Source organism: Gorilla gorilla, chromosome 2 (genome assembly GCF_029281585.2).
Source record: "Gorilla gorilla gorilla isolate KB3781 chromosome 2, NHGRI_mGorGor1-v2.1_pri, whole genome shotgun sequence".
Lineage (NCBI taxonomy): Eukaryota > Metazoa > Chordata > Mammalia > Primates > Hominidae > Gorilla > Gorilla gorilla.
Window position 1 is genome coordinate 159,271,071 of NC_086017.1, and position 23,385 is coordinate 159,294,455.

Here is a 23,385-nt window from a genome sequence, read left to right on the forward strand (position 1 = left end):
AACTCCAAAAAGTTTTTTTTTTAATTTTTAATTTTTGTGCATGTATATATATATATGGTATACACATATATGGTATACACATATATGGTATACATATATATGGTATACACATATATGGTATACATATATATGGTATACACATATATGGTATACATATATATGGTATATATATATATATATATATATATATGGTATACATGAGATGTTTTGATACAGGCATGCAATGTGAAATAAGCACATCATGAAAATGGGGTATGTATCTCCTCAAGCATTCATCCACTGATGTTCTCATTTATTTGTGGGATCAAAAAACTTTTTCAACTTTTCGAATCTTCTGTAAAAACATTTCACTTAAAACAGCAACACATTGTATAATGTACAAAAATATTTTCTGTCTGTATATCCTTATTCTATAAGGTTTATTCTATTTTTAAAATTTTAATTTTTTTTCTTTTTTTCTTTTCTTTTTGTACTTTTCAAATCTGTTTGTTAAAAACTACTATGTAAACACATACAGTGGCCTAGGCCAACACAGGGTCAGGATCAATATCATTGGCTTCTACCTCCATGTTTTGTTCCACTGGAAGGTCTTTAGAGACACTGACATGCATGAATCTGTTATCTTCTATAATAACAATGCCTTCTTTGGAATACCTCCTGAAGGACTACTTTACAATAGTGGGAAGTTTGATTCTACTGAAAGCCGCTATTTTACAATTAACTTCCTTTGTATATAAGTAGAAAAGGTACATTATAAAATAACAATACAAATTATAGTATAGTAAATACATAAACCAGTAACATGGTCATTTATTATCATTATCGAGTATTATGTATTGTACATAATTGTATGTGCCATACTTTTAGATAAATGGCAATGCAGTAGGATTTTTAACATCAGCACCACCACAAACACATCAGTGACGTGTTGTGCTACAATGTTATGACAGCTATGATGTCACTAGGCAATAGGAATTTTTCAGCTTCATTATAATCTTATGAGACCACCATCATACATGTGATCCATCATTGACTAAAACGTTGTTATGTGGCACATGACTATTTGAATGGTTGTTTTTACTCAAACTTCATGAAGACAAAAGGATTCATTAAGAACAAATGCATCTTTTCTGCAATGAGAATGAACTTTAATTTGCTATGTTTATTATGTAAATTTATTATATGAACACATACAAAATATACTCAGTGAATATTAATGCACATCAACAATGTGAAAGAGGTTTCCAGTCACACTAACAGGAAGAGTTTCTCTTTAATGAGGCCCCCAATTTACAATAGCTTCTTAACTTGGCCAGCAATGTAACCCTTCCTGTGGAACATCATTAACACCCAGATAAATATGGATTCAGATGCTGAGTTTGAATCATTTCACAAGAAACAGTTAAAGGCAGAATAAATGAATTATCCACCACTCATACTGGTGGCCAATAATCAAGACAGATGTGTTTCCTCTATTTGAAAAGAGGTTGCCTTTCTATCTTCAAGTTTCCTGAGACAGTCCTTAAGAGAACCAGAAAACATACGTAGAAATGGCTTTTTGCATAATCCCGAGGTCCTATCTTTGCCAATATGAAGGCAGTGACAGTTGCATCTTTGGTCAGACTCACTGAGAAATAATAGATATATTCTGGGTGGCTTCTTTGTTCTAACAGCATCTCTCTTGTTCTCTTTTTACACTCCATGAATTGATACTTCTGATTTTCTGCTTCTTTGGCTTCTTGCCCTGAATTTCTATCTCTCATAGAAAAAAAAATACAACATGCTTGAAATACTTCACTTGTTAATGAAGCTACAGTGATGATCTTCTTAGAGTCATGCTATTTGTCCTAGCTCAAAGTTAACAGCTAAAAATCTAGAGGGGAGGCCAGTCAGATACCAAGTCCAGAGCCATATTTTAAGTAAGGATAACAACTGGATAAGTTAGGTAAGTGCTGAAATAGTCAAGAGTTCAGTTGGAATTAGCATGAAAAGACACATATTTTGTGTTTTGGGGAGAATTTCTGGCACAAGATTTGGAGTAAAAGATGGCAAATCAGGGTTAAAGTCTGTTCACAAAATTATAGATAGATTAGGTTGCATCAAAGACAAAATGGCAAAAGCCTGATATATCATTTAGTCAACAGCCTTCAGATTTTTTCCCATTCTATGTCTCCTGATGGTCTTTCTTGAGAAGAGCTTATAGAGATGGCCTGTGACAGGCCAGGCATGAAGAGGTAAGAACCAGGCACAAAATTAGTTTAATGCCCATGTGTCACAACCCCCTAGCTACTTCAGCCTGCCACTAATCAGAGTGGTAAGTGTAAGGAGTATGTGGGAAGTTTGATCCTACCAAAAGCAAGATGATGTCAAATCAAAGCAATGTGTCACTCCAAACACTAGAGAAAGAATAACAATTGCAAATGCCAGGAACATTGGATTACACTTAATTGAAACATTATAACTCTGTCCAGGGGGAGAGGGGAGTGGGAAGTGCTACTGTAGAGGCCACATTTGTTGTAAAAGAGTTGCTAGTAGTGTCTTCTGTAGCACAAAACTGTAAAGGAAAAGTCTGCTTAGTGAACCATTGGCTTTTTAAGCTCATAGAAGCAGTATGGCTGCAATGCCTCACTAAAGAAAACACAAAGCTGTAGAGAGGGAGAAAAAGTGGGGTGCTTACTTTGACCTGAACAGTGAGGATTATTAGTGTCATTATTAGTAGCTTGATTAAGAAACCTGTAGCTGACTGTGTGATAAATCGAGTATTTCAATGCAGAATGGCAGTGCTCAAATAAAGGCATCTCTCTCTCTCTCTCTCTCTCTCTCTCTGCCTCTCTCCCCCTTCTTCTCTCTTTCTATATGAGATATGACATAGAACACATGGCAAAATGCTTACTGTCATTCATGTGGGGAGCTAAAATAGAAATTCAAAATCTCAAAACCAATCTTAGAGACTTTGTTCAGAAATGGAGCAGATTGAAATGACCTCTCACAACAGATTGTGTCAGAAGAAAAGGGAAAGAGGCCATTTCTATAAGGCAGCAAAATAATATGAAATGACAGAACCTGATGCCTTACGAGTGTATGTATGTTACTGAAAAATTGCAATAGCAGAGGCATTTGTATTGATCAAGTAAACGAGTGGCAACAAATCAAATTAACCTATGTTAGTTTCAACAACCGAAAACAAAGGATAAAGAAAAATGTATTATGAAAATGAAGATTTAATCAAACCAGAAATTTAAAATCAAATGTTATATTTGCCCATTCCTCTTTCACAATATATGGCTTTTCTGGAAAAGCCTCTATGCAGGGTCTCTGAAAGCATTTCCTAGATTACTGGAAAATAAAATGGTGTCTTCTTGGGAGATTATTGTCTCCTATTGTCTCTGCTGACGGCTTGAATCCTGTACATGGGGTCTCCCATCGGGATAAAATTATTAAATGTGTCATAGTTTACAATAAAATTCTTGGGCTTCTACTTACTTATGTTTCTAATTAACATAAAATGTCCTTTTCACTTGCATAAGAGTATTGCTAAAGTTATATTTATCATTACTGAAATCTGGAAACTTTAGGCTCATAGAAGTTTAAAATTTCCTGCAGACTTCAAAATATCAGAACTGAATGAAAACTGAAAATCTGTTTATTCCAAAGGCTGCAGAAAAGAAAATTGAGTGCAGAGAAATGGAAGGGGTTACCTAGTAGCCATAGGAATTAGGCATAAAATGAAGAAAATTGCAACAGAATGGGCTGCACTCAGATTTCCTGTTCTATCTGGAGATGCATATGAAAGAATTTATGTAAAAACAGGATGTTGGTATGAAGCATCCACTTAAATCATTTTACTGAAATTAAAATCGTTACTTAAAGTGTTAGTAATAACAATGGAAACACATGTATTTCTAGCAATACATTCATTTTAAGATTTGAATTTATAAGAATATAAAATAGTGAATTAATAAAATGTAGTAGTCTCACATTCTAAACAGGTAGATCATAGTTATCTGGAGGGGGTTACTTTAGTCTTCCTTCCCTTCTTCCTTTCCTTTTTTCCCCTTTTCTCCCTTTCTTCTTGTTCCTTCTTCTCCTTTTCCTCCTCCTAGTCCTCCTTCTTTTTCATTTAGTATTTTGGTGGTTTTTAAATATCCACAAAATGTTTGACACTCTTACCTTGTGTAGGTGGAGCTTAATATCCCAGTGGCCTGGTCTGAGTGACTCTTTTCTAATGCATAGAATATTGGGGAAGTAGCCATGTGTAACTTCTGACACCAAGTCATAAAAGACATTTGTAACATTCTTGGATCATTTGCTCTGAAAGTAGCCAGCTGCCATGTCAATAGGACATTCAAGCTATCTGGAGACCCCCATGTGGTGAGGAACTGAAGCCTCCTGCCCACACCCTTGTGAGTGAGCTATCTTGGAGATGGATCTTCTGGCCCCCACTTGAGCCATGAGATGACCCCAGGCTACTTCAATTTCACGAGAGATTCTGAGCCAAAACCATTCAGCTAAGCTGCTCATGAATTCTTGACCTACAGAACAGTAATATAATAATTATTTCTTTTTTGAAGTCTCTGAATTTAAGATAATTTGTAATGTAACACAGAAACTAATATAAATATGCTCCCTTTCTCATGTTAAACTTTGTAATATGCTTCCTAGTAATGAGAAAGCTTTCTTTTAAAATGTAATTATGCAAGTATCACATATTCTCCATGAAAATAGAGAATTCTGGCTGGGTGCAGTGGCTCACGCCTGTAATCCCAGCACATTGCGAGGCAGAGGCAGGAGGATCACGAGGTCAAGAGATTGAAACCATCCTGGCCAAAATGGTGAAACCCCATCTCTACTAAAAATATAAAAATTAGCTGGGCGTGGTGGCGCGCGCCTGTAGTCCCACCTCCTCAGGAGGCTGAGGCAGAAGAATTCCTTGAACCTGGGAGGCGGAGGTTGCAGTGAGCCGAGATGGCGCCATTGCACTCCAGCCTGGGCGACAGAGCCAGACTCCATTTCAAAAAAAAAAAAAAAGAGAGAGAGAGAAAAAAAAGAAAAACAGAGAATTCATTTTTCTTTTCTTTTCTTTTTTTTTTTTGAGATGGAATCTGGCTCTGTCACCCAGGCTGGAGTGCAGTGGTGCCATCTCAGCTCACTGCAAACTCCTCCTCCCAGATTCAAGCAATTTTCCTGTCTCAGCCTCCTGAATAGCTGGGACTACAGGCGCATGCCACCACATCCGGCTAATTTTTGTATTTTCAGTAGAGGCGGGGTTTCACCATATTAATCAGGCTGGTCTCAAACTCCTGACCTCAGGTGATCCACCTGGCTCGGCCTCCGAAAGTGCTGGGATTACAGGCGTGAGCCACCATGCCCAGCCAAAAATAGGGAATTCAAACAAATAAATATGAAGGGGAAGAAGAGGAGACTATGAGGTAACAGAGTTGGTTGGGAAGAGGCACAGCAGTTGTGGTACGAAATACTTATCAGGGTAAGCACCTTTGAGATAGTGAGATTTGAGAAAATCTTAAAGACAGTGAGGAATGAAGTCATATTCCTATCTCAGGGAAGGCTTTGAGGCAGAGGGAATTGATAGTACAAAGACTGTAATGTTAGATCATGCCTGGCTGGTCAACGAACTGCAATAAGACCAGTGCTAATGAAACAAAGAACAGAAGATGAAGCCAGAGAAGGAAGCAGATAGGAGGAGAAAATCAAAAGGGAATCTGCAGGCCATTTTAAAGACCTGATTTTTAAAAATATTTTCTTATGTTCTACCTTGTTTATTATGCAAGTGTATTTGTTGGTAAAATTTAACAATTTGAGCAGCACATTTCTAGGCTCTTTTCATTAATTTTGTCTGGCACTAAATAAGAATATTAATCTACATGTTAAGGGTAGTTTTTAAAATCTCATGAAAGAGTAATTTGGAATTTAATTCTTTTCTGTTATATTTCTCCATATTTATTAGGAATCCCAATTATCTATATCTTGGGTATACAAACTGGATTTTAAACCACTGTGTTCCCTGTTATTGTTTTTGTCTTTTGTCCTTTTTCCTTTGTTTTCCAGAAAAATTCCTAAATTTACCTTCCACATCAGGACTTAGTTGTTTGAAATGTCAGCTCTCCCTTTTCCTACTTGAATCTACTTTGAGTACAAATCTCATATTGTGATAACATAGTATTAGTCACCTTTAGTTCTTTCTTTACTGCAGCCAGAGTCTTTTCATATCAATTAGCTATATTAAAATCTTCTTTCATTCCCCCAAAGGCATATTTTTATTGAGAAAGCAGCATACCTATTTTGTAAAGCTACTGTTTCCCATAATATTTTCTTAACATATATTCCTTTTTTTAGCTTCTTAATAGTTTAATTTTATGTCACATTGTCATTTACTTGAATATGTTTGGTCTCTTTTGTCTGTCTTTGAACAAAGACCATTCTATCCATGTCTGATATTTAATAAAACTCCACCTGAACAGATTCCCCTCATTATTCTTCAATTAGAAATTAAATGTTGTAAAATATCCCCTCTATCATAACTGCCAGGGTTGGTAAACATGAGTGTCCATTACCAGGTCAATCATCTGCAATTGAATGTGAAGGGGACCCAAGAAGTCCAAGCAAGGAAACTTGTCATCTATAGTTCGTGTTCTGAGTGTGACAAAGTTGTGGTACCACAAATTATTTATCTCCCATAGTTTTGTTTCTGGTTTAGCTTCCGCTTCAGGTTTTCTTTCTGGCCCAGCTTCTGCTCCAGTTTATTCCCTGGTAAATTCTATTCACCATACTTGGAACAGGTTCCACTGGGATAGGTAGGATCCCCCTAAATTTCTCACCAGGATGACTGGTACCTTGTGGCTCTTCTGGCCCAGTGGTGGACTCACAGTGTCAGACTCACCAGCAAAGTGTATCTAGAGGCTTTCCACTGACGTCAACCCTCCCCGTTTTGGCTATTTCACCACAGGATCCTTGCCAGTTTCCCAGAAGGTGATATTACCTTTCATTTTTGAAGCTATCTATTCCTCTGGTCTCATACAGTGGACCTCCTTGCACTGTGTAATTAAAGTTCGATGGAAAAGAGACTTTGCTCCCAAATGTGTACATGTGAAGCAAATAAGGAGAGAGTACTGCACCAGCTCCTTTTCTCCACAATGCTCAAAATCTCTTGATAGAGGAAGACTAGAATGCTTTCTTCCTTGAACTTTGGTCTTTTCCCCAAACAGTGAGGTCATGTTTAGAAAACTATTTATCCTTTTTATTCAATATGTCCAAAGAATCTAGGAAAACACCAAACGCAAACCTGTCATATGGATGAAAAATTTACTTATCATTGGGAAATGAGTTATAATCCAACATTTTTGTTCAATACAATCATCCTCTGAGTCACTAAATCTGATTCAAGTTCAAAAGAAATGGTATCGCTAACACTATTTTCTGGATATTTTAGCTCCTATATGTCACTGGAGATAAAAGGCAGGTCGATAAAATTCAAGCAGAAGTTGCGTTGAGATTTCTGCCGATAGACCTATAGACATAGCCTTAGTAATTTTTTCTCCAAACTTTCAATGTTTATTCTGTACACTTAAGATAAAAAGCAGGAAGAAGTTCATCCTAAAAATGTAATTAATATTAAAGCAAGAAGAAATTCATGCTATATGTTAAATTTAACTTAAATCAATTTGAAAGAATTGGAAACCTAATGAAAACAACACATTAAGAAGCTGGACTAATACAGGATCCCAAAGTCTCTCTAATTGCTTAGTATATTTTCAAATAATAATAAATTAATTACATTTAAATTTCTGTGAACTTCGTTTGATAATTGATACAGTTGAGTCCAGAAACGAATCATTTTGTCCACCTCAATTGCATTATATTTTTGTTCTTGATGGTTGTCAGCAGTTACAGCTTTGTGAAGAAAGTGCATCTTGTTTTACTTTAACTGTGTGTATGCAGTTTGTATAGACTGATAATATAATTGATGTCTATTTCAGCACTGATGATGGAACATCATCAAAGTCATATCCTTTTCTTTGTCACTGTCTTTAACCATAACACTGTAAGAAAAACACCCCTCTTCTTGTCTTCCTATTATACTGCATGCCATTAAAAGTGAAAGAAATGCTATATTTATCTTGATATATATTAAAAAATAATGAAGAGGATAATTATCATGGCTGCATTGTAATTTCACGGCACTGCTGTCAGTTACAAACTGCTCAATATGTACTCTTTTAGTTCATAATGCCAGAAATAAGTCTTGCGATTGAAATACAGTCATTTAATTAATTTTTCTCTATTATTACTTTCAGTGCTATGCTGGTGGTACAGGCTCAGTGATGGGAAATTCAAGTAAGGAAAATAGAAGACTATGAAAGTCGGTGAATTCACTTTTGTCTTCTTTGGATATTTAGTCCCTTAGCACTGAGTGGAAGGGGTAATGAAATGCTACAGTTTTCAAGATATTCAAGTTGTAGTTAGTTAGGTGTTAACCAGTGGCAAGATTGACAGAATGGTTTGCATTTGCTGACTATTAACTACAAAAGCTGTTTAGTTTAATGATACTCACTTGAATACCACGTGATAAATACTGGTGAGCAATAATGGATCCATGAGAAGACCACTTGACCATTTTTGAGACAGATTTTTTTTTTAAACCAGTGGTTCTTATTACATATAAAACACAAGACTGTCTTCCCTTTTTCCGTCATATATCAAAATAATCACATGCCAGGAGAACTGACTTTTGGAAATATTAATCATAAGTGAGTGTGCTACTAGATTTATGAAGCAGTCTGATAGTGGTTTAAAATAAGTGCCAAACATAAATTCCTCTGACCTCTAGGATAATGAATTGTCCTCACAGCTGCTATTGTCAAATTTTTGGTACAACCAGACTTTTGTTTTATAGGCATGAAGTCTTGATCTGGTTGTTAACTGGTAAGAATACAGATGTAAATTGTTGGGCAGAAAGAAGTACGAGGGTTTATATTCAAGAATCCATATAAAGAAGATAAAGGAAATAATTCAAGATAATAGAAATTTGTAAATGTATACTAAGTATGGATGAGTTGTATAATAGCATTTTCTTCTTTCCTTTCTATTGTTTTGCTGTGTCTAGCTGAAGTACAGTTTACCTTCTATTTAAGTATTATATTTCTACAAATTATCATTAACATTATTTTTTTTCTCCTTAAGACAGGGTCTCACTCTGTCATCCAGGCTGGAGTGCAGTGGCATAATCACAGCTAACTGCAGCCTCGACCTCCCTGGCTCAAGCAGTTCTCCCACCTCAGCATCCCAAGTAGTGGGATGATTTTTTTTTCTTTTTTTTTTTATACAAACAAGGTCACACTACATTGCCCAGGCTGGTCTCGAACTCCTGGGCAGAAGCAATCCTCCTGCCTTAGCTTCTCAAAGTGCTGAGATTACAGGCATGAGCCATCACATCTGGCCTTAACATGATTTTTAAACTTAGCTTTCTTACAAGTATTATCACTGAGATATTTTTATTTTATATCTTGATTAACTTATGCATTAGATGGGAAGTGTCTTGAGGGCAGAGTTCATGCTTTGATCAACTTTGTATTTCCATCAACTAATATAACATACTTCTTAAGTTATTAGAAAATAAATGTTGTACAACAAAAAGGAAAAAATTTATAAAGTTAGCTTTTCATTTTTTTGTTTTCAGAGAATAATGCCATATTACAGTGTATATAGCTGTTTTCCACTATTCTATTAGTCTATTACTGTAATTTCTTATGTATTTTGGTATCAGAGAAATTTTAGAAACATAAAATTTTAAAAATGTACCTCCTTCTTCTCTCTGTCTCATGTTCTTCATTATTGTCTGTTTTGAAACCCTTAACTAATTCAACTTTAAAAAAAAAAAAGCACCTCACTTTAAATCTTTTAAAATCTATAGCTGCAAATTGACCTAAAAGTTCTATAACAACGTTTTCAGGAAGGTTACCTTAAGTCTTCAAAGAATTTTGTCTTAATTGTTAGGCCATATCATTCTTTTGAGGCTTCATTTGATATTGGATGCTCCCTGAAAGCGAATGAAACATTTGGAATACGTGCACACTTCAATAGTATGACTGGTGAGAGTGGCAGATGAGTTGAAAAACAGAACATGTTCCACATGGAAATATGACATATTAGATATATTATGGCATATAAGGTTATTGATGAATAAAGTTAGAATAAGAGGAGGATAAAAGTAAGAGAAAAAAAGAAGTAAACAGAAAATACTTACGTCATACATTATAAAAGGCTTAAAGAGAAGAACGGAGAACCCAACGGTATGATTTGACATGCCCAATTAACTGATTAATGGAAACTATGGGAAACTAAACATGATTCAAGAGTTTCCATGCAAAAGTGTTAATACAGAGAGCAGCTGGCATTATTGGATGTAATATTGGTTATTGTTGTTGTTTTAAGTCTTAGTCTGGAAGAGAGGAAGCTTCTATCCCCTTCATCTCATACTCTATTCCCTATCTATATTTATAAAAAACTGCTAATTAACATTTTCTTACCTGTAAGATTAGGTATCATGCCTATGGTACTAGAAGGCAAATATTTCAAGAATTATACAAACATTGTCACTGAACAATCCTCCTAAAAGTTTTAAAATGTAAAATAATTTCACACAGTTGCTTAACTTAAAACCTTCCAATATCAAATAGGATTATCATGAATTATGTTTTTGTCTAATGTTACACCCCATATGACATTTTGTTCCTGAATAAACCCATGTGGGTATAATTTTGAACATATCTGCAATAGTGTACTTGATTTTTTAAAAAAAGCAGACCTAGTCACGTGAGCCCAGGAGTTTGAAGTTACAGTGAGCTATGATAGTGCCACTGCACTTCAGCCTGGGTGAGAGTGAGACCCTGCCTCTATTAAAAAAAAAAAAAAAACAGACCTATTTCTTCTCTAATACAAAGATATAAAGGAGAATATATTGTAGCAGGTATGGTGAAGCCAGGGAATCAAAAGTGCTGAAGGGAGAGAATAAGATTTTATTATGAAAATCCCAGAGTAACCTCAAACATGCAGTAGAAATTATATGAGACTTGAATTAGTCACAAAATTGACCCAGTTGTCTCAGAATCTTTTTTGACATAGGATTCATTCTTTCAACAAATATCTATTGAGCAGGCATTGTTGGGCAGGCACTATAATAGACACTAGAAATAAAATGATAAATTAAAACAGAAATAGCACCTGCTCTTGGGGAATTAACAATTTAGTTAGGGAGAAAGATATCAAATTACCACACAGATGATTGTGTAATTACATTTCGTGCTAAGTGATTCAAAGTAAAGTAACATGGTTCCATAAACATATATATGAAAGAAATTTGTACTAGATAGGAGAGGCTCCTGAGGAAATAATGCTTAAGCCAGATGAGGTATGAAGTAGGTTCCATAAATATATATAAGAAAGAAATTTGTACTAGATAGGAGAGGCTCCTGAGGAAATAATGCTTAAGCCAGATGAGGTATGAAGTAGGTAGAAGTGGATGTTGAATAGGTAAAAAGGACATGGAAAGGTACATGCAAGTGGCCTATAATCGGAGTATTTCAAAAACTGTATGTAAATGGGAACTTGTTTTATAAAGATATTTGGCACCACACATCAAATAAGTAAAGACAGTATTGTCAGGGTCAGCATGCAAACTCTGATCCACAGACCAAATCCAGCTTTTCAACTGATTTTGGGAATAACATTTTTTTTCAAATTACAGTCACTCCCTTTCATTTATATATTGTTTATGGCTGCTTTGGTGCTACCACATCAGAGGATGAGCTGTAGTGACAAAAATTATTGTCCCCAAAATCTAAAATATTTCATTTTTGACACTTTGCTAGAAAAGTTTGCTCACCCCTAGTTCCATAGACAGTACTAATGAAACTGACTCACCATTTGTATAAAGGTGACTTACAGATGTCAATGGCACAGTTAGTAATCTAATGGGAAAAATATAGAATACTTTTGTGTCTTAGATGTGAACAAAGACAATTTTAATAAATTCAGAAATTACAAACCAAAGACAAATTTGATGGTTTTGGCCCTACCAAAATCAAAGATTTATATTCAACAGTGTATTTTTCAGAGAGGCTACCAAATAAGTAACTCGCTGGAGAAAATAGTGTAATCTCTGCCACCAAAAAGAGACTATATGTAGAATGTACAAGGAAATCCTTCAGGAAAAACATCAACACTCAGTACAAAATTAAGCAAAAGATATAAATGGACAATTCACAGAAAAGGAAGGTAGGTAAAACGTGTATGAAGATACATTTAAACTCAGCAGAAATCAGAGCAATACACAGTAAAAATAAAAACTCATGTTGGTGAAAATAAAAAATAGTACAATACCAGGTGTTCGCAAGGTTGTGAAGAGGCAGCGATGTATACACAGTGTTGAGTGATGAAGTTATTCAGAAAAGCGATCTGGCAATACTTATAAAAGTTAAATATACTACAGACATACTTGGATCATATATCTTAGAAAATTTATGACTGCTCCCTAGGAACAAAGATGCTCAAGGGAGTTCATTGCAGCATTGTTTGTAGTATAGAGAAAATGGGAGTAGCAGAAGTGTCTATTATTAGAACAATCCACGAAAAACAGGAAGGATATATACTGAAATGCCATGCAGTGGTTAGAAATTGGTTAGATCTTAAAAAACATGGCATCAAGTAAAAAAAGTAAAAGTGAATTCTATTGCAATTTATATTTATATATAAAATGATATTTTATATTTTATAATTAAAAAATATTGAACACATCAGAGGCAGTGAGGAAAGTGAGAAATCAAAGATAGAAGGGAAAATAAAACTACAAAAATAGGCTTAACAGAGACCAATAATGATAGCACGTTGTAAATAAAAAAGCATTATTTATTTAGCCTCCTGCACTGGAGGCACAAAAAGTACTACTTTTTGAAAAGTCACTGTGTTGCGGGAAGTCAGGGACCCCAAACGGAGGGACCGGCTGAAGCCATGGCAGAAGAACTTGGATTGTGAAAATTTCATGGACATTTATTAGTTCCCCAAATTAATACTTTTATAATTTCTTATGCCTGTCTTTACTGCAGTCTCTTAACATAAATTGTAAAGATTTCATGGACACTTATCACTTCCCCGATAACACCCCTGTGATTTCCTATGCCTGTCTTTACTTTAATCTCTTAATCCTGTCAGCTGAGGAGGATGTATATCACCTCAGGACCCTGTAATAATTGCATTAACTGCACAAATTGTACAGCATGTGTGTTTGAGCAATATGAAGTGTGGGCACCTTGAAAAAAGAACAGGATAACAGCAATTGTTCAGGGAATAAGAGAGATAACCTTAAACTCGGACTGCCAGTGAGCCAGGGAGAACAGAGCCATATTTCTCTTCTTTCAGAAGCAAATGGGAGAAATATTGCTGAATTCTTTTTCTCAGCAGGGAACATCCCTGAGAAAGTGAATGCGCACCTGGGGGTGGGTATCTGGCCCCCCTGGGCATGGTCGTCTCTTATGGTCGAGACTGCAGACGTGAAATAGACTCCAGTCTCCCATAGCGCTCCCAGGCTTATTAGGAAGAGGAAATTCCCTCCTAATAAATTTTGGTCAGACCAGTTGATCTCAAAACTCTGTCTCCTGATAAGATGTTATCAATGACAATGGTGCCTGAAACTTCATTAGCAATTTTAATTTCGCCTCGGTCCTGTGGTCCTGTGATCTTGCCCTGCCTCCACTTGCCTTGTGATATTCTATTACCTTGTAAAGTACTTGATGTCTATGACCCACACCTATTCGCACACTCCCTCCCCTTTTGAAAATCTCTAATAAAAACTTGCTGGTTTTTGTGGCTTGTGGGGCATCATGGAACCCACTGACATGTAATGTCTCCCCTGGATGCTGGGCTTTAAAATTTCTCTCTTTTGTACTCTGTCCCTTTATTTCTCAAGCTGGCTGATGCTTAGGGAAAATAGAAAAGAACCTACGTAAGTATCGGGGCAGGTTCCCCGATATCACTGTGGTTACAATGCAATGTGCAGATAAGGATGGGCCATGAGAAGATACATGAACAAGATAAAATAGAGTAAAAGATAAGAATAAAGTAGTGAAAAATTAGAAAAGGGTGATGACTATGGAGATAGACAATAAACAGAATTGAATGATAAATGGGAGGTAAAATATAAAAGATATGCTGGATATGGAGGTGAGAGAGTTGCAAAGGATGGCTTTCAGGGTTTTTCTCTTATTCAATTAGAGACATTAGTTGTATTGCCCTAAAATATGGAACAAAGTAAGAGAACCTGATTTGTTAGAATTGGAAAAAGCATCAATTTAGATTTGTTCAGGTGAGTTTGAGGTGACTTTAAGGACATTCTAATGAAGATGTGGGATAGTCCATCATGTGGCAGAAGTTCAATGACAAAATCTTTGATGAGATATACATTTGAATATCATCAGCATAGAAAAAAATCATGGAAGATGGATGAAACTTAGTAAAGAGGACATGAAGAGTTTTCAATAAGGAACTTCAACATGTGTGGCCAAATAGAGAGAATGATTCTGCAAAAAAGACTAAGAAAAAGCAGCCAAAGGAAAACCAGTGAGTGTGGTATCACAGAAGTTTTTTTAAAAAAAAAAAGTGTATTCAGAAAGATGAAGTTCTCAAAAGTGTCAAGTGATGTTGATGCCAAGTAAGATGAAGACCTAAAAAGATACTTGTTTGATTTATTCTCAAGAAGCCTTTTTGAGCCTTAATAAAATGATGAGTTTTGGGGTGAGTACTAAGTTAGAAAGTAGTAACTAATGTAAGGCTGCCAAAAGTATTTTTTAAAGACAAATGTGGAAACTAAAAGACTTCAGAAATAGAAGGAGAGAGCAGAACAGTGGTCATTAGAAGCTGGGAGAAACGGGGAGATGTGGTCAAAGGGTACAAAGTTGCAATTAAACAGAAGGAAAAAATGGTGAGAATTTAAGAAAATTGATATGTTAATTAGTTTGATTCAATCATCCCACCTTATGTGCCTGTATCATAACATCACTGTGTACTGCATAATTATATATGATTATAATTTGTAAATAAAATAAAACAAAATAGGGAGTTGGGCATATTTAAATACAAATAAGAATTCCCCAATTAAGAAAGAGTGATTGAACAAACAAAAGCAAGAAAAGATAATAATGTAAGGTTCCTAAGGGAGGAAAAGGGGGTATTATCCTTTATTCTTAGCCTGGAGTTTTTGCTCTTCTATAATATAACCTAAGGGGGAAAAAGGTGATAACGGACATTGATATAGAAAATCTCAAAGTTTCCCTTATAGTGGTTTCACTTTCTTTGGTAAGGTGTTTGCAGGATTACCTACTGGGCATGAGGATGGTAATGAGAGTTGAAAAGAGTGAAGAAAAAAGACTAAAAGAGGTGTCAATATTGCCCACAGACAAGGGATGGGACTGGGAAGCTCAAAAATGGCAATTAAGAGGAAGGCAACAGAGTGGTTTTCTAATAATATGTGCCTCAAAGGAATAGGTTGTTTTTTGTTTATTTTGTTGTGTTGTGTTATTGTTATTTTAAAAGAGGATGTAAAACATTGTTCGTGAACCCACAAAAGAGAGTAAGGAGTTCATTAATCTCTCTTCCCACTCCCCAAGTATATAAGGTAAGCCATCACTTGAGAGGGCTAGAAAAAAAAATGGTGTCACAAAGGTTCAGTTAAGCCAAGAAAGTGAAGAGAATATTTCTATAAGGCATTGAAGATAATAAAAAATTTGCTAAATGTGGTACAATATTTATAGAGGGTATCATGGAAGGAATTATGACTTGGGGAGAAGGAGGGATACTTTACTTTGAGGGTAAATACAGCATCTGGGAGAAAATGGTGTTGTAGATGATTAGGAACTAGAGGACTGACACTTTTGAGGAACTAGTAAAAATAGGGAAAAGATATATGAAGCTTTTGATGTCCCATAGGATATAGATCACTGGGACTGGGAATCAGATAGATCAAAGGCCAGTATATGTAGTCACTCTGCCAGATAATCGTGGTCATAACAGAATAAATCACAACATTTTTTGAACAAATTATATTTCGGGTCCCTTATATGCATCATCTTCTTTAATCCTCATGATTACCTCCTGAAGTAGCAGTATATACTTATGTTGAAGAAAGCAGATTGAAAGGTTAATTAGCTGGCCCAATATGATTTTGGACACCTTTATTTACATTTACCCTATTAGAGCTCTTAGCAGTATATGAAGTCATGCTTGAATATGATACTACTACTACTTTTGATTAGGTTCAGCCACACTTAAAAATTGTGGTGAAGTATGTTTGTGTGGCTAGGTGACTGTTGGGTAAAAGTAAGGTTTCTAAAGATGCTGGTTATTGAGTCTTTATCAGGCTTTGTCTTACCCTTCTGGCTGCCCCCATCCCTTGCAAGATCAGATGCCAGTGAAAATAATAGCCATGAACTCATAGGATTGCAAATGGCCTCCGCAAAAAGGCCACGGGTCAAGGAAAATGTACATTTCTTCACTTTTATTGCCATTAATTCTTTGAAGAATGGTTGTGTAGCTTTAAAATTTTTTAGCAGAGCAACTTTTTCTGCAAGATTGTATTTTAGAAAGTCAATATACAACCAGAGCTCATCTGATTGAGGAAGGGCTGAGGGGTCAGATCCAGCTCTTTTTTCTTTTTTTTTTCTTTTTCTGTTGTCCTGAAACAGCTTCAAAGAATCCTTGGTTTTTCAAGAAAAGAGGAGAAAATTCTCTATAGATTGAAAAATTACATGAGCAAGTGCTTTTTGTTTACTTCAAAAAAATGTGTGGGTGCCACAAATAGCTTTTAATGTATCTTTTAAATTAGAGATGCTGAAGAATCAATATCTGTGAAAACTAGACAAAAGCCACAATAAACTATCAGAATAGCTAAGATAAAATATGATGATACCAAATGTTATGAGGATGTGACACACTGGAAATTTCATACATTAATGGTTAGAATGTAAATTAATACAATCTTAAAATTTAAGCATATACCTAACCTATAACTCAGCCATTTCACTTGTAGGTATATAATCAGCAGAAACAAGTGCCTATGCACATATGCACACAAAAAAACACAGGCAGGTATATTTATAACAGCAGTGTTTATAATAACACTAAATTAGAAATGATCCACATATCCATTAATTTTAGAAAGGATAGAAGAGAAAGTGTCACTGCCACCATAGACAATGTTAGCTGCTGAGGATCTCTGCAATCTTTATTAATACTGATGAAGCTTCACAGAGACTACACAGCTGGCACTCTCAGTGGTATCAGAACTGCTGTACCTTACCAGCAAGTATGCTTATCCCCCACCCAGAGACAAGGATATTTCCACAAAAAAACTAGTCATTAAAGTCTACAAGAGAAGAGTGCTCTACCAAATGTGCAGACATCAACATAAGGCAACAAGAAACATGAAAAACCAAGGAGATAATTACCACCAGAAGAACACCATAATCTTCCAGTAGCTGACCCCACAGAAATGGAGGTATGTGAACCAACTAACAATTCCAAATAATTGTTTAAAGGAGCTCAATGAACTTCAAGAAAATACATAGAAACAATTTAATAAAATTAAAAAATTAAAAACCCAACCTGAAAAATTAACAAATAAATTGAAATTGTTTTATAAACATCAAACAGAAATTCTGGAACTGAAAAATAAAATAAATGGAATTTAAAAATGCAATAGAGAGCATCAACAGAAGAATTAATAAATCAGAGGAAAGAATTTCTGGACCTGAGGGCAAGTTATTTGAAAATATACAGTGAGAGGAGAAAAAAAATAATACAAAAGAATAAAGAAAACTTACAGGATTTATGGGACAGCATCAAAAGAGCAAATATTCTAGTAATAAGAGATGAAGAAGAAGAGAGACAAAAGGGTAGGAAGCTTACTTAAAAGAATAATAGCAGAAAACTTTCTAATCTAGGGAAATATTTAGGTACAGGAAGGTCAAATAAGATTTAATCCAAACAAGATGATACCAAGACATATTATAAACCAAAGTTTCAAATATCAAGGACAAAGCAAAGATCTTGGAATTAGCAAGAGAAAAAAAGCAAATCATATTTAGGGAATTCCAAGGCTCGCAACAGAATTCTCAGCAGAAACTTTATACACCAGAAGAGAGTGGGATCATGTGTTCGAAGGGCTAAAGGAAAAAAACAAAACAAAAACAAAACCACTTGGAAACCAGGAATACTTGGCAAAGCTGTTCTTCAAAACTGAAGGAGTAATAAAGACTTTCCCCCCACACAAAAGAATGCTGTGGGACCACCAGACCTATCTTACAAGAAATGCTAAAGAGAGCTCTTCAAGCTGAGAGAAAATGATGACAGTTAGTAACATGAACACATATGAAAGTATAAAACTCACTGGCAAAAGTAAGTACACAATCAAATTCAGAATACTCTAAAATTGTAATAATAGTATGTAAATCACTATATCTTTTGTATGAAGGTTAAAAGACAAAACTCTTAAAATAATATAGCCATATTCATTTGTTAATGGTATACAATATAAAAAGTATATTGTGACATCAAAAACATGAAATTGTGATGTATGTAGAGCAAAAGTCTATAGTGTTTTTTGTGCAAAGTTAAGTTTTTATCAACTTAAAATAGCCTGTCACAAATATAAGATATTTTTATGTAAGCCTCATAGTAACCACAAGGCAAAAACTTATATGTAAAAGATAAAAAATGAGGAATTAATGCATACCACTAGAGAAAATCATCTAATCAAAAAGGAAGACAAGAGAGGAGGAAAGAAACTAAATCTACAAAACAACTGGAAAACAATGAACAAAATGGCAGTAGTAAGTCTTTATCTATCAATAAGTACCTTGAATGTAAATGTATTAAATCCTTCTATCAAAAGTCACAGAATGGCTGAAGGCACCCAATATATGCTGCCTATGAGAAACTCACTTTGTCTTTAAAAACACATATGAAAATGATAACAGGAAAGAAGATATTCCATGCAAATGGAATGATAAGAGAGAAGGGGTAGCTATACATATTTCAGATAAAATATAATTTATATAGAGAAATAAATCTTACAGAGAGAAAATGAAAATAAGAAATAGAGAAAACTCTAAAAATGCTACCAAGTCAAAAACTGTAAGATGAGACAAAGAAGGTTATATAATGATGAGGAAACAATTTGTCAAGAAGATACAACAATTATAAACACATATGTACCTAGCATCAGCATACCTAAATATATAAAGCAGATATCAATACATCTGAAGAGAGATAGAATGAAATACAATAATAATAGGGGACCTCAATACCCCACTTTCAACAGTGGACAGATTGTTTAGAAAGAAAATCAATAAAATTGATAAGGAACCATTGTTCTTTAACTGCAATGGGAATAAATGGACCTCTCAAACATGTATAAAACATGATACCAAACAGCAAAAAACTACACATTCTTCTCAAGCACACATGTAACATTCTCCAGGATAGACAATGCAGGCCACAAAACAAGTCCTCACAAATATAAGTACATTGAAATCATGTCAAGCATCTTTCCCAACCACACTAAATAGAATGAAACAAGAAATCAATAATAGAAGGGACCTCAAAAAAATTATAAAAATGAGAAAATTAAACAACATGCTTCTAAATAATCAATAGGCAAAAGATGAAATTAAAAGAGAAAGCTTAAAACTGTCTTTTGAGAAAAACAAAAATAGAAACATAACATACTAAAATGAGATACAGGAAAAGCAGTTCTAAAAAGGAAGTTTACAGCAATACATGCCTATCTCACAAAAAGAAGAAAGCTGAATTCTACTAAACAATAAAAAAGAATTCTTCTCAAACTCTTGCAAAAAAATTGAAGAGATGGGAAAACTTCTAAACTTATTATATGAAGCCACTATTACCCTGATACCAAAGCCAGACAAAGACACTACAAGAAAAGATAATTACAAGCCAATACCCCTGATAAATATAAACTAAAAAAACTTCAACATAATATTAGCAAACTGAATTCAACAGCACATTGAAAGGATCATTCATCATGATTAAGAAGGATCTATCCCTTAGATGCAAGGATGATTCAACATATATAAATCAACAATTGCAATACACCACAATAGCAGAATGAAGAATAAAAGCATATGATCATTTCAGTAGATGCAGACACTACATTCAACAAAATTCAACATTATTTAACAATAAAATCTCTTGACAAGTGTAGAAGGGGTGTACCTTAACAAAACAAAGGTAATGTATGATGGGCCTATAGCTAACATCAAACTTAATGATGAAAAGTGGAAAGCTTTTTTTTCCCTAAGATAAGAAACAAAACAAGGATGCTCACTTTTGCCACTTCTTTTCAACATAGTACTAGAAGTCCAAATACAAGTTTCCAAGTTGTCAGGCTCGAGAAGACCTCATCAAAATGGATTTGAAAAGCTCCTCACCAAGGCAAATTATTAAATTTTAGAACACCAAAAACAGAACAAAGAGTTAAAATTTTTTAAACAAGAACACTTAGGCAAAAAAAAATTATTTTAGTAATTAGGCAAATTTTAATTTGTAATTAATTTCAAATTTTAATTTGTAAGTAATTACTAAATTTTAATTTAGAAATTAGGCAAAATAAAATAAAAAGCATCCAAATAGGAAAGGAAAAAGTAACATTACTGCTGTTTGCTGACAACACGATCTTATATAGAGAAAACTCTAAAACTCTGCCAAAAAACCCTTGGATATAATAAATAAATTCAGTAAAATTGCAGAAATCAAAATCAACATAGAAAAATCCATAGCATTTCTATACACTAACAAAAAACTATCCAAAAAAGAAACTGAGAAAACAATCCCATGTTTTTTTAAAAATTATTGTTTTTTAAAAATTTTGTGTGTACATGTTATTATATATATATATTTATGGGGTACATGAGATGTTTTGATACAGACATGCAATGTGAAATAAGCACACCATGGAGAATGGGTATTCATCCCCTCAAGCATTTATGTTTTGAGTTACAAATAATCTGACTATATTCTTAAAGTTATTTTAAAATATACAATTATTATTGACTATAGTCACCCTACTGTGCTATCAAATAGTACATCTTATTCATTCTTCACATTTTTTAGCAACACAAAAAATAAAATAGGAGGAAATAAAGGAGTTAAAATACCTGTGCATAGAAAACCATAACACAATGATGAAAAAATTGAAGAAAACACAAATAAATGGGAAGATATTCTGTACCATAAATTGGAATAATTAATATTATTATAATGTCCACACCATCCAAAACAATCTACAGATTCAATGCAATCTCATCAAAATACCTATGTCATTTTTTACCAAAATAGAATAAGCAATCCTAAAATTCATATGGAGTTACAAAAAACCCAAATAATGAAAGCAATCTTGAGCAAAAAGAACAAAGCCAGAGCCATCACATTACCTAATTTTAAAATCTAATGTAGACCTACAGTAATCAAAACAGTATGATTCTGGCATAGAAACAGACACATAGACCAATAGAACAGAACAGAGAGCCCAAAAATAAATCCATAAATTTACAGTCAATTGATTTTCAACAAAGATGTCTTCATAAAATATTAAAAGAGCCAAACAAAAGCTCTTATTAAATAAAACTATGATAGCAGAAAAAAAAACTTCCTATAGAAAGTTTAGAAGATAAATTTGAGAAAACCTTCTACAAATAAAAAAACTCAGCAGAAAATAGAAGAATATTACAGGATCAGTTGATAAAGTATAAACATCTGAATAGTAAGCAACCAGGTAAGACAAAAAGGAAAAAATAAAAAGAGAAAAATATTTAAGAAATAATACAAGAAAACTTCCCTTATCTAAACACAAGTTTCCAACCTGACAGCCTCTGAAAAGACATCATCAAAATGGATTTGAAAAGCTCCCCAGCAAGGCAAATTATTAAACTTTAGAACACCAAAAACAGAAAAAAGAGTTAAAATTTTTTGAATAGGAACAATCAGATCTCATGCAAAGAGAAATTAGAATGGCATCAAACTTTTGAAAAGCATAATTTAAAGCCCTCCAAATTCTAAGGAATATGGAAATGTATATACTCAAACTTTTAAACAAGTGTTAGATGATGATGATGATGATGATGATGATGAAAACACTTTCAGATAGTCAACATAGTAGCTTCTCAACTTCCTTTTTTTTGATAATGTCCTGGAGAGAATCAACCAAGAAGTGAGAAGACAAAGGAGATAGAAAACAGGATCTCCAACTCAAGAAAAAATCAGAAGAAAAGCTTGGAAAACCATATGGGGTATGCCATTGAACAGCCATTTAATACAGAGGGTAACCACTTCGCATTGGATCAGGGGGACTTACATGTCCAGGAAATCTGTATTCAAAGAAAATATGATAGTGACTCATTAGAAGTATGATTAAATGTATAGAGAGGAGATTTCATATCAGAGGAGGGTTTGTGAATAAATTAGTTATAATTTCATAGAAAATTAAGCAAATGGAAAGAAAAACAATTATATCCAGGAAAGACCAAAAATTGTGTAAGAAATGAAGGATAGTGTTGTGATGTTTACATAGTCAATGTAATATTTAACCACAAAGTATTGGTTTAATATAAAATTAGATTACATTTATATATTGAGAAGATAATAAAAGATTTGTATGTATGTGTGAATATGTGTGTTGTGGGGAGCAAAATATGGTCGTGTTGGCAAGGATGTTGGTGCATGTAGGTGGGAGGTAGCAACATTTTTAAGGCAACTTTTGTAATAGGAAGACAAGAGTTAATGTATGAAAACAAAAATTCAAAAAATGAGGGTATAAGTATGCTATTTAGAAATATGAGTAAAAGTCCCAAGAGAAACAGTTAAAATGTTGAAACCAACTGCCTTTTGAAAAGCATCACCTCAAATGAGGTAGGGAAGTGGATGAAACAAGAGAGTACTGTTTTTCTTGATAATCCTTGAAGATCTATTGGATTTTTTCCATTGTGTGCATACATTATTTAATTACACAATTTTTAAAAAAGTAAAATGAAAGAAATAAAACTTTATGACAAAGAAAAAAATTAGCTCGAGTTTGCTTTAATGAATGGGCAGCAAGACCCATTCAAGGGAGTATCTAGTCCATGTGTCTCTGAGGCTTCTACCGTGACTCTAACCTCAAACTGCCTCTGAATCCTGAAAGCACCTTATTATTCAACCTGCTAAGGTCAAAGTGACCTCTCATTCTACCAGTTGTGCTATACTAGGAAGTGGAAGAATCTGGCTCATTCTTTTTCCATAGTAGGAGTCAGAACACTTTCTCTACTG

The 23,385-nt window shown here is 34.2% G+C and overlaps 1 long non-coding RNA gene across 1 annotated transcript in view; it reads left to right on the forward strand.

Annotated features, from left to right (window-relative positions):
- Positions 1-23,385, forward strand: part of LOC101127835 (uncharacterized) — an 83,525-nt gene that overhangs the window by 20,899 nt on the left and 39,241 nt on the right. The window contains exon 2 of the long non-coding RNA XR_008678137.2: positions 8,313-8,352. This is a non-coding gene — a long non-coding RNA (uncharacterized lncRNA). The remainder of the gene's footprint in view (positions 1-8,312; positions 8,353-23,385) is intronic.